We start from the raw sequence: 13,951 nt of genomic DNA on the forward strand, positions 1-13,951 counted from the left end.
CATTGGCTCCTGTAAAGACACAGACATGGGTGTTATGGGAAACAAGCATTGGCTCCTGTAAACACACAGACATGGATGTTATGGGAAACAAGCATTGCCGCCTGTAAACACACAAACATGGGTGTTATGGGAAGCAAGCATTGGCACCTGTAAATACACAGACATGGGTGTTATGGGAAACAAGCATTGCCGCCTGCAAACACACAAACATGGGTGTTATGGGAAACAAGCATTGGCTCCTATAACCACACAGACATGGGTACTATAGGAAACAAGCATTGGCGCCTGCAAAGACACAGACATGGGTGTTTGAGTCCATGACAGGGTCTCGTATGAGAAACAAGCATTGGCGCTGGCAAAGACACAGACGTGGGTGCTAAGACACTCACAGTCGGGACACTTCTACTTCCTGGTTTCTTAAGCAAACACCAAGCAGGGTCCATCTTCGACTACTTTTGAGAAATGTCACTCGAGGGGATTTAATTCAGTGTAATCTCACGCATCCTTAGCTCTTTAAAATTTTAGTTTTTGTTTCTGTTTTGTTTCTTGTGCATTGAGGTCTGTGCATGAGACTGGCTTCTCTGAGCCAGAGCAGGGACCAGAGCTGCACACCTGTGTGTGTGTGTGCGTGTATCTGTGTGTGTGTGTCTGTGTGTGCGTGTGTGTGTGTGTGTCTGTCTGTCTGTGTGTGTCTGTGTGTGCATGTCTCTGTGTGTGTGTGTGTCTGTGTGTGTCTGAGTGTGCGTGTCTGTGTGTGTGTCTGTGTGTGCGTGTGTGTGTATGTGTGTGTGCGTGTCTTTGTGCGTGTCTGTGTGTGTGTCTGTGTGTGTGCGTGTCTGTTTGTGTGTGTGTCTGGTTGTCTGTGTGTGTGTCTGTGTGTGTCTGTGTGTGTGTCTGTGTGTGCGTGGGTGTCTTTGTGTGTGTATCTGTCTGTGTATGTGTGTGTCTGTCTGTCTGTGTGCGTGTGTGTGTGTGTGTCTGTCTGTGTGTGTGTGTCTGTCTGTGTGCGTGTGTGTGTGTGTCTATCTGTGTGTGCGTGTCTGCGTGGGTTTGTGTTACTATACTTGTGGGGACTTGGGTGTGATAACACACTCATGCTGTGGGGACTTGATTGCACTGTGGGGACCTGAACGCAGGTCCCCACAAGGCAATGCCCTTTAAATAACAAAAAATGACTTCAGGAACATTTGTGTCAATTTTTACAACTTTAAAAGCAATTGCCTTGTGGGGACCTGTGTTTCATGAAGTGTGTTTATTTTTTTGCTCGCTCTGCCCCTGTAGAAAGGAGAAGGTACTGCAGGCTTAAACACACTTTGCATTTAAACACACTTTCTTCACCAGGAACACATGCTAGCAGCAGAAAGCACAGACATTTGAAGGGAAAAGCTGCATAGCACAGTGTTAAAAATATTTTTCCTGCAAAGTAACATTTTCCCTCTTTATTAAAGTAAACCTTTATTTACATGAAGCTTTTGAATTCAGACCATTTGTGTCTAAAATTGTTAGTTGTTTTATAAACATTTCTAAAAGCAATTTGGGTCAATTTCGAGTTAAGAACCTGTGAAAGTGCCTTGATACCGCTTCAGGATAGTCAGTGCTATATAGATCGACTAACAATATAATACGATCAACACAGAGCTGAAAATTACAAATTACGCAGTTGTAATTAATCTTGTTAAATAGATAAATACGTTATGAATTCAGGGTAGCACATGAATGTAATAATTTGGACAGCTGACGTTGCAGAATAACTACTTTTATCCTGTCTGAACTTTCTTTGATTGTACACAACCAAAATATATAATACAAGCCACTTTTGTTAGTTTAGTAATATTGATTACCTATTTTGGTGAAAAGCCTTTTTACAACAGTAAGTGATTAATAAATATGAAATGTAAAGACTTCACAAATACTTAATTTGATGATAACTACATCCTGTTTAAACTATCTTGAACACACTTGAGGAACTGCTGATGTCGACGAAAAACGGCATACAATGGCCCATTGTTCAGTTTAGACACAATTTATTATAGCAGAGTAATACAGCACATTTTGTAAGTATTAAGTGTTCACATTCGTTATTTACATATATAGTGTAAATAAACATAAGCACGTTGCCATTCTGGGAGGGGTCCAGCATACAGTTTCAGATCGCCATCCACATGTGAACAGGATTCCAATGATTAATCCTGTACATTATTCCACCTCCAATAGATTTGCCCCTTTATCAGGTCTAGATTCTTCTGATTGACATACGGGTGAAAACCAGTTGTCTAACAGAATACAGCTTGAAGGGGAGAAGCAAATGGATGTTTGTCAGCTCTTACCCCGGGGAAAGGAACATCAGAGTTGTGCTGTCTCACACATATCAGCTCCCGACCAATGCACTAATTTATCTCTTATTAGGGACACACAGACCTAACATACTCTTTTGCATCCTGGAACATAGCTGGATACAGCAGCAAGCGTAACAATGAGGAATGGCTTTCTGTTCTGTCCAATTACCAGATTATCCTTATCCAAGAAACCTGGGAGACAGACCCAATATACATCGATGGATATAGGTCTTTTCAAACTTTGGTCTTACCATCTACAGGGATTAGGCCCAGGGGTGTCTTATTAACACTGATTTCCAACGTGGTGGCACTTAAAGTCTGGATTATTAATACAGAGAAAACAGCATTCGGTAAGTCAACTCAGAACCCATACTTCACATTAGAACCTACATCGGTATTATCGCCTGTGAACCCATAACCGTAACAACCTAAAGTACAGAGGCAAATATATGGGTTTTAAAAAATTACGTTCCCGGACGATATTTATGAAAAGAATGGGGACTGAAAATGCTGTTCGGAAATCAACCGACAAGGCAATTAAACCTGGTCGGATAACGGTTACACCGGCAATAAGTACATACTTTACCACACTTAAAATGAAAGACACTCAAGAACTGAATACATCTGCCAGAGAAACTTCCTCCAACGCTTCCGTAATTTTGAGGGAATTGGAACGCACTCCTACGATTCCTAACCATCAATTACAACGGTGTCTTCCAGTTCTTGATTTAAGTAGTAAATCACTCTGTGTTTCAGTTGATGTACTTAACCCTCAACATGACCAGACCACTCTAAAAACTTCTACTCCTATTAAAACTGAAGGGAGTTTAGCGCTATCGGTTGATTTAAATGTCAACAAATCTGTCTTAGGCCAGCAAAACTTGGACCATACAATAAGTCAGAATAATAAAGAGGAAACATCTCGACCAATCACCTTAACTGATCGTTCATTTGATCCCTTCAATATCGACTCTAAAACAAATAATAACATTATTGATTCAACACCACCTATATCAAAAGCCCTGTTTTCATTGCAAGAGATCCTAGAATCTATTCTTTCCTTTCTGGGAAATATCCTTGATAATTCTGATCAAACCCTGGACGTTCAGATAGGGATACTAAAACATCTAGTAAATAAAAAAAAGAATAAAGACCTCCGCTTAGCAGAGGCAAAGAATTTACCAACGATAACAAGATCTGAGGAAAGTGTTATATTGAAAGAACATAATAATGAACAGAAGAAAAGTACACGTGATTTCGGCACTCAAACCTCTAAGACCCAAACACAACAAAAACAAAAGATGAAGCAGCCAAATGATTCAACAATATACTCCTTAAAAAAGCTCTTCAAAGAAAAACATCAACATAAAGCTAACAATTTCCCAATATTCAATAAAAGGAGTGAAACAACTACACCAGTAAACAATTCCATATCTGATAATAAGGAAATATCTATGTCTAATTCAGCAGCACAAGATAATGGAATACCTACAGAAAAAAAGAATCTGGAGTGTAACACAGAAGGAAGGCAACGAAGGAGAAAAAAACCTATAAGGAGGATTCAAAAAAAGAAAGCTCACAAACTAAAATTTCGACAGTTGGCTGGAAAACAAAACCAGGAAGAGGAAGAATTTGGAAAAATAATAGCATCTGAAAGTTTGCCAACATCGGTAACTAGGAAAAACTTCGTAGAGAAGACGTTACAACTAGATCCAAGAGCTCAAGAATTCGTCTCTTCTAGATCCCTTGAGGATCCAATGCAAAAACATAACAACAATAAAACTATAGAACATCTGGATATGAACAAACAAAGAGAGCAAGAGTCTCCCCCCAAAACTATACAATTCGAAGAACTTTTCCCTAGTGATTCATTCCCACTCAACAGAAGTAGGATATTACATTTACTGCGTCATATTAAGTCTTTGCAATCACTGAGTAGCCATGAACTTGATTTAGTAACTTTTCCTATGAAAGACAATAATAAATTAGCAAGGGTAACATTTTGGTCGTCTGTTATCCCAGAAATCATTTTGAATGATAAGGAGTTACTATACAAACAAGGATATGATGTGGTGGAAAAAAAAGAATCATTGGACAGAGCAGATTTAATTGGGTATGATGCCCAAATTAGCGCACTTTCCAATTCATACAGGAAACAATTTTCAAGAGTCAATGGAGTGCTGGAAGATTCCATCAAGCACTCTGACACTTACTCTACAGGGCAAGAGAAACTAAAAATCCTGGTGAACAATGGACAACGGGCCGTCTGGTATCAAGCTCCCAAAATACCAGAGAACAGTAATAGCATAAAGTCTTGGGCTTGGGTTTCAGAGACTCTAAATTGCAGCAAACCCAGGAGATTTCAACAACAATCTGTTTAGCGCTGGCATAAAAATATCTTCCTGGAACATCGCAGGTGGAATAAAGAACAAATTGCCCATGGCCACTAGGAATTTGCCGGATATCTTGATTTTACAAGAAACATGGGCAATCGAACCTACAACTGTTCATAATTACTATGTTTACGAAATTCCGGCAATTAACACACATCGAGGCCATGCTAAAGGCGGTTTAGCTATTTTGTTAAGGGAAGAATATCTGTGGGCCCAGGAAATATTAGATACCAACTCGGATAACCTCCAATGCATCAAAATCTCTGTTAAAACACACAGCACAGTTCACTCTAAAACAATTCTCATCTTTAATGTATACGCTCCTCCAGGAAAAAAGCAGGACATAACATTCTTAAATATCATGGAAAGGATTGAGAGTATAATAGAAAACCATCTTCACTCATCCTTTTTAATTGTTGGCGACTTCAACAGTAAAATTTCCAATTTCGAAATTAATAAATGGGCAAAACTACATATAGAAGAAGGTCTGGACATAATACCTCCACAATTCCCGGATGGCATACAGTCTGATAAAAGAGGAAAACTGTTGTTATCAACTCTTACAAATATCAATGGAGTAATATTGAATGGAAGCATGGAAGGGGATATTCCTGCGCACTATACCAGACGGGGAAATGGGACCTCATCTATAATCGACTATGTAATCACAAGTTATGACCTGCTAGAAACAGTTTCATATTTGCTTAACCAGTTTTGCCAAGAGAGCGATCATTCCCAAATGCACTTGACAACAGACTGGTTACCTAAATCATCAGCACCTTGTCATATAACATATTTAAAAAGTAATGTAGTTGTAAATGAAGATAAGAGACGCATTTTCTGGAACTCTTATACCATCGACAAAATTATGTGTCTGATTGATCATTCAAAATTTTTAACGAGAACGTTCTCAGAAAATCCCATCAAAAATTTTGAATCCATTATAATAGAGTACAGATCTCTTATCCTTCAGATGATAGTAAATGATTCAGCTGGTAACAGCAAGAAAAAAGATAAAAATAATCGTACCCTTAAGAACTCCGAGGTAAAGAAAAAACTAAACAAATATATACGCGCCCAATATATAAATCCTACTCCAGAAATAAAAAAGGAAATAAATAAAATCAAAAATCAACTAAGACGTGAGAATCTGAGACATAAAAAAACTGTACAAGATCGCAATTGGGTAGATATACAGATAGCGGCGAATAAGAACGACCAGCGCAATTATTGGTACCTAATAGGAAAACTCACCGGATCCAAAAAGAAACTACAACCAATACCGGTTCCTCCGGGTGCCTGGGAAAATTTTCTAACAGACCTTTATAGATCAAACTCTATAGCTTCATCAGAAAGCAGCGGGGTCTATAACAAAGAAAAAGTTGAACTCCCATTAAATAAAATTACCGCAACATCGGTGGAATTAAACATACGTAAAGCAAGATCAACAGGAGCGTCCGGCCCAGATCAGATCCCGATCAAAGCACTAAAAATTGCCCCAAAGGAATGGAGTCAGCTGTTATATCCCCTTTTTAATTACATCTTAGATACTGGCCATATCCCAAAATCATGGCAGGGAAGTATAATCATCCCGATTCACAAAAAGGGAAGTAAAACCCTGGCAAGCAATTTTCGTCAAATCGCCCTTATGGACTCCGTGGGCAAGGTATTTGCAGCAGAAATTTTACATCGTCTTAAAGATTGGGCCTTTTCGACTGGCCGGATACCAATGTATCAGGCAGGCTTCAGGCCCAAACATTCGGTAACTGACAACATCGCAGTTATTCAAACCATCATCGACAAATATATAACACAGAAAAATCAGGTTGTATATGCTGCCTTTATAGATTATACTACAGCGTTTGACCGGGTGGACCGACCAACCCTGTGGGAAAAATTGAGGAAACTCGGCATTAATGAACAACTACTACAGTCTATAATCAGCTTACACACCAACACTTGGTGTCAAGTTCAAATGGGGGGAGAAAGAGGTTACACGGAAAGAATTAAAACGGAAAATGGACTAAAGCAAGGGTGCCTCTTAGCCCCAATACTATTCTCCCTCTACCTAAGCGACTTGTGCCATTACCTGCAACTGGGTTCTAACCTACCTCCAAAAATTGCTGATCAAAAAATAATTGCTTTACTATACGCTGACGACATAGTGCTGTTGGATCTTACCCCCTTCGGATTGCAAAAGTCACTAGATATTTTATACAAATACTCCAAAGATAACTATCTAGTCCCAAATATACAAAAAACAAAAGTATTGGCCTTTTCAGGGAAGAAACAAAGTGCGAAATATACCTGGAAACTGGGGGGGGAAAAGATAGAAGAAGTTAAGAACTATCCCTACCTTGGCAGGATCCTCTCAAAAAATTTATCTAACATCACGCAATTGAATAATCTGTCAAGAAAATCAGATATACATGTAGCGGCCCTCCTGAGACTATATAGCGCAACAGGGGATAGACATTTTTCTTCTCTGATAAACATTTATAAAGTAAAAATACCTCCTGTACTTTCTTACGCGACGGAGTACATTCCCATAAAACAATGGGCTTTTATGGATCGGAAAGAGGGGAAGATTTTAAGGAAAATTATGAAACTGTCTGATGCAGTTCCTGTTCAAGCACTGAGACTAGAACTATCAGTGACCAGTTCTTATGCAGTAGCTATTGCAAGTGTAATAAGGTGGGCCTACAACTTATTGCATGCAAAAGAGAACACATTAAGGTCACTGTTGAAAAAAGAAACCTTTGAGTCCGATGCTAAAAAGCAGGTTTTTAGAGGGAACATGGCAGAAGCATTTCGCGTAGCAAATATTACAGTCGATATGTTGCAAAACTGGTCACCAGCACAACTAAAACTGTTTTTAAAATGCTTCACCCCAAAGCTCAGTTACGAAATGGATTCCCGCCACTGCACCAAATTAACCACTTATAAACTATTCGCTGATTCCTTAGAATTCAAGCAAAGTCGGCCTTATATTGGGCTAACTCTAACACATGGAGCTAGGAGAACAATTACTATGCTTCGACTAGGCATTCTTCCCCTACTTGCATTTATTTCTAGATGGTCCCCGGGGGGATCTGCTTTATGTACATTGTGCGCGGGGGGTAATCAGACTCTGGAACATGTTCTTTTTATATGCCCGAGCCAAATTGTAATTTCTGCGCGTACTAGATTTTTAGCTCCAATATATTGTTCATGTAGAATCACGACAGTAAGTGAACTTATTGCTCTTTGCAAACAACCTCCGAATGAATTTGTTTGTTTTAATTTGTATAAATTCTTAAAATCGTTCTTATCTTTGTATTGATAATGTTGAATTTTAATCTATATGTAATTTGCATATTTTGTGGTCCTCTGTTGAGTACCAGTACAAATAAACTTTTTGACTTTGACTTTGACTTTAAAGTCTGGACATATATAAATAATTCTCCAAATTTTCATTTTCTGGTTATTAAAGGCGCTGACACCTGGGATCTATTATTGGTAAACTATTATAATAACAACTTTTTGGACCCAGTAGTGGTACCCCAATCTCTGGATAATTTGTTAGAGGATTTAGTGGAGTCTCATCTGAAACCCCTATATGTAATTTGGTTGAGAGATTTTAATTTGAAACCTTGCTCTCGAAATTCTGCAGAGCTATGCGGAATTTTGGATCACAAAAATGTCTGTATCCCCTATTTTCATCACGACACTCAGGGGAACGGCCTCAATACCATACTAGTGAAATGGTAACCTTTGATCCATAACACTATAGATACACACACGGGGACTTTCTTTCCAACTTTTCATAGAGGGAATATATATCTACTCTAGATTATATCATCTAATCTGAGATCCTAAATTCAAGGCTTTCAAAACCAAAAACTAACTTCACTGAATTTAGTGATCCTGCCACACTGTCCAGTGGTCTGTTATGGCTGGTGCCTTACTCCCAAAACGGCCCCAAATTTTCCAAACCAATTATAAGTAGATCCAATGGCATCACTTTGAAATGGGAGAAGGTCGATGTGGTCACTCTTTTCATTACTTTTGTTTTGGCTAACCCGGAGGGCATAAAAACCTGTCAGGATCCATCACTAGACCAGATCTGTATAGCTGAGGCGTTTAACAAGTTACTAATGTATCTAAAATAATAATTGATACGCCCGCCCTCTACTAGAGATTCCATATCTCATCGATAATTTGTTAAGAATTGCACGATTGCTTCCTCAAATCTGCACTAGGCACTCAAGTCATCACCTAGGAATGCAGATCAGATTCACGTGCTGAGGAAAACCTATAAGCTATCTAGGACAAACAGGCTGAGTCAGCTGAAACTAGAGCAATGGGACAATCTAAAGAAATCTTCTTCCCTTCGAGTTAGCACGGCCTTCTGATAAGTTCTCAATACTCCCTTCCTGAATGACAATAATGGTCCATCCTTAGATACCAATATTGAAGAAGATTCTTGGGCAAAACGCTTTCAGGGTATTTTTCATGGGATAGAGGAATCTACAGGCGCAAATGTTAGCCTTACTATTGATTCCCCTATGCGCCTCTTATTTGACTTTGATGAAATCAAACTTGCCCTGACCCAATCTCCTTCTGGCAAAACGCAGGGGCCCGGTGGGGTACCTATACATGTTTTTCCAGCTAATATCCCTTTTTGGTATCCTCTATTAACTGTGGCTTTTAACACCATAGCTGAGAGTGGTCCTCCCCCTCTCCTGAAAAAAATCAGTAATCATCCTGATACACAAAAAAAGGAATGCTTCGGTCACTGCAATTATTGTCACATTTATTTGCTCAAAAGCTCAGCCAAACTAATGGGTCAGTTATTTTTAAATAAACTAGAAATATGGGCAGAGGCAAGGGACATCCTCACAGACGTTCAGTATGGGTTTAGGCAGGGTAGGGGAACACCTCTCCAAAATCTCAACTTGACTCACAATTGGTAAATACACGAGAGCAAAAAATGCACAAATTTATCTGGCATTCATGGATTTATGTAAGGCCTTCGACTGTGTGGTTCACAGCAAGCTATGGGAAATGTTAAAGGAGATGGGTGTGGAGGAAGCTAATATTAACTTCATTAGGGGGCTATATCTGGATGCTACCACTGTGGTACGATACAGGAAAACGGTGAATGCACCAAACCGTTTAAAATTGAAAGGGGTGTCAGGCAAGGCTGTATCCTGGCCCCCTTTCTGTTTGCTCTCTATAAAAATAAACAAAATGACGTCCTGATCAAGAGTGCGAAAGATACCCCGCTAGTTCCATCTTCTGCTCTTCCTATCCTCTACGCAGACGATGCTGTCCTGCTGGCAAGGACACGCATGGCATTACAGAAACTAATCACACACTAAACAGATTTTATGCATAACCTAGATCTGCACGTTAATAAAACTAAATCCTACCTCATGGCAATAGACAGTGACAAAAAGAAGAAAATGAGATATAAATTAGATGGGGAAATAATGAAGCAGGAACATTGTTTTAATTATTTAGGGGTTGTTTTTGATAGCAAAAAAACCTTTGGAAGGAGATGATGCAAAATCAAGTTAATTTAATGATTCAAAGTATCGAAGCCTTATTTGATTTTCCAAAAAACAAGGCCATAAGTTGATACTTGAAATGTCTACTATCTGTATGGCAAAAACACTCCCAATGGCCATGTTCAGAGCAGCAATATGGGGTATCACTGATGTAATACCACCCCAAGTACAAGAAGATAAATTCATAAAAAGATTGTTGTCAATTTCACAATCAAGCAATAATGTTATAACCCATAAAGAAGCTGGTATGCCTTTTATGACAGATGCCATAATATTAGCACCACTTTTTCTCTGGCTATCAGTTTGGAAAAGGGAATCGGTGGGTTTTAACCAAAAATTCTTCAAAGATGTCCTGAATTTGGACTATGCCCACAGAATCCCCTGGATATCATATGTCAGAAAAACCCTTATTTCTTTGGGTCTTGGGTTTTTGTATGATACCCCACATCTTTGCAAACATTTCCCCAAATCAATACTAAAGGTGATCTTTCCAAATCAAGTCACACAGGATAGGTGGAATACCCACAAAGGGAAACAAACCGTAAAGTTGTATGCATCTATACCGCAGATATTAAATCATTCGCACTCATATCTACGGATAGTTCAGAATAACTAGCATCGATTCATTCTGACTAGATTCAGACTGAACCTTATTCCATTAATGCTTGGTTATCCAAATAATCAATTTGTTCTTAAGAACTTACTGCCTTGTCCTTATGACAAAAAGACAGCCCAATCGACTTTACACCTCCTCCTTGCCTGCCCATTATATCTAAAAGAGAGGAAGGTTTTTATTGTCCCGCTTTTAAGAAAACTATCAACGTGAACTGTAGCCTCAGCTCTCTTTTTATTTTACTCATTAGATACCCCATTGCTCTGTTTTGCACTAGCCTCCTTTTTACTGGCTGCTTAAGAACTCACAAGGCCTTTAGCACTTCTCTTGTAGCACCATCAAATTAATTCTCTTACCATCATATTCGGCCTTTTTAAATCTTCAGAATGTACTTTTAGATCTAACCTATTTTAAGTGAAGGATATTATTGTGGGCTCAGTATTGTTTTTAAATTTCGAATATATTGCATATCTAATTTTAATGTATTCTATGATGTCTTTTTATATGTGAACTTTCATGCATTTAATGAAGTGCGAAATAAAGTTGAATGGTGAGGAGTATCACTGGCTTAGACTACAGAAACATTACTCAAAGAGCACTGTTAGTGAACTCTTCTACGGCAACAGATGTTTGAATGTTTTTCATTAAGATTTTAATACATTAACAACTTAAACAACCAGGCAGCACTAAGTACTCTCAGTATTTCAATCATGAATTATTTGTGACAGATGCAATGTAAAATAATATAAAAGTAATCAGATCTAAGGACTACAGGGTTGGGGGACACAAGACAAAATGATGGCAAGTAAGAGTTTACACAGACATTACATCATCAGGGTGGCTCCACCATCGGCCCCACGTTTCTGTGCTGCGCTTTGGGGTTTGTAAAGCAGTTCCTATGATTTTGCACAAAAATCCATGTCTCTGGTCCATTTACACAGTTCAGAGGCCTCTACACATCATCAGTGATGGGCCACATCTCTCTTGGTGACCTGCAGGTCAATTGCAACGAAGGCATGGATATGGTGAGGACCCACCTGGGCCCAGATTTCCTAACATTTAATGCAATTCAGAAAGACAACTTGCTGTGCTGCGTCAAATGGAGAGAGCAGGAATGCACCATATTTACAAAGACATGGCGCTTTCCTGCACTCTTTCTGCGCTTGCGCACTGAGTGCTGCCTAGCTCCAACTCAGGCACTCTTGTGCCATGTTGCAAGGGTGCCTGCCTTACAGGCAACATTGTTTTTGTGCAAGAAGTGACATCTTCCTGCAAAAAAAAATCTGCAGAGGCATTTTCTTCTTTCTATGTGTGCTGCAAAATAAAGCATACATAGATAGAAGAAATAACGAGGATAAATAAACATATTTCTCCTTGGTACATCTCTGTTCAGATGACAGCATTTTGACGCATTGCCAGGTTTACTACCCTTAGTAAATCTGGGAATACACTAAAATCCATGGGTGGATGCTTGGGAACGCCCACACTCCACCCATTGAATGCCTTCCCAACACAGCGTACTGAAGGGGTCGATTTGTGCTGCCTTGAGTTACTCCGCATTTACTAAGCCACGCAAGATGGTTTTGAGTGGCTTAGTAAATATCACTTCAACCCTTGCGTTGCTTGGCATCACCTTGTGTGATGCAGTGGCAATGCAAGGGCTTAGTAAATTTGAAACCAGGTGTCTATCGGCCCCAATAGGATCATTTTTAGGCGAGTTATATTTCTCGCCCAATGGTGGACACAAAGATAAAGCATACAGTGTTCCAGTAGCTGGCCTCAAAAGGGCTCAACCAAAACATATGAAGCCAGCCCCTGCTTGGTAATATCTGATTTCCCCATGTGCCACAGTCTAGCAGGTGTGTAATAAAAACAATGGAGATATTTGAACTGGATTAAATGCAGGCACGAGGACATGGCAGTCTGGGAAGTCATCCATCTCACCCAGGTCGGCTTCCCATATCCTCCTTATGTCATCAATGGGTCTGGGGCATTATTCACTAACACTCGATGCTGATTAGAATTAGCTTTCTGCTCTAGTACACCTTAGGTCACTTTAGCCTTGATGAAATGAAACTCTCCCGGGTTGCGACGCCTGATGAGTTAATGCAGGTCTTACCTGAAGATAGTAAAGAATGGCATAGAAAAGTGTTTAGTGACCTTTTCATAAGATTTAATGTGATTGGTATACTATATATCTATGATGGTAGACATTCTAGTGAGGTTCTTCTTGATAATCGCAATTATGCTGCATTACCTGGGGAATCCATGTGCCATGCCAAAGTGAGGTGGCTGCGGTGGAAATGGCATCCAATTTGTAAGACCTCAATGCATCATGATAATAGACTAATGGCGGTTGGGCGGTAGTAGTGGGAATCAGCCATTACAACGTGGCTGTAACCACGCAGTACCTTTACCAAACATGCATTACAGGTCATGCACTGTTACCACACATAGCCAATACCACACGTTTTTTACAGCGCATATGCCTTTACCACACATGCCCTTACAAACAAATTAACGTTGTAAAGGTATGAATGGTAATGGCATGTATTTTGCACTGGTGGTAAGGGCATATGTTGGTAATGGTGGTAAAGGCACCTGCGTGGTCAAGGCTATAGGCTTCATTAGAGGAAATGGAGAGCCACTTCTGCTTCCTCTTGACAACCTCTGCTGCACCTCGCCTCAGAAGAACTGCCTTGTCATCCTGTGGAGGTAAAGGGGAGTGGGCCTGGGGCAGGGGGGTACGGATTAGGGATTTAGACTGGTGCTGATTTTTTTTTTATCCTGGAGGGTGTGGAGTCTGGTTTTATGGCTCAGGGCAGGGTTCGAGTAATTTAAAAAAAAGGCTTAGGACCTGGGAGGGGTCATGCTGGGGTCCAGTTTTAGGGCTTAGGGCCGGAGTCTTGAAATTTTAAAAAATGGATGGGGGCCATAGGGGTCGCGTTGGGGTCAAGTTTTAGTTCTCAGGGCAGTGGTCAGGTATATCTAAAAGAGTCTGGGGGTGTGTTTGGGGTATACTTTTGGGGCCCTGGGCCTGGGGATTGGAGATTTTAA

This window comes from Lissotriton helveticus, assembly GCF_964261635.1.
Source record: "Lissotriton helveticus chromosome 1_1 unlocalized genomic scaffold, aLisHel1.1 SUPER_1_unloc_21, whole genome shotgun sequence".
NCBI lineage: Eukaryota > Metazoa > Chordata > Amphibia > Caudata > Salamandridae > Lissotriton > Lissotriton helveticus.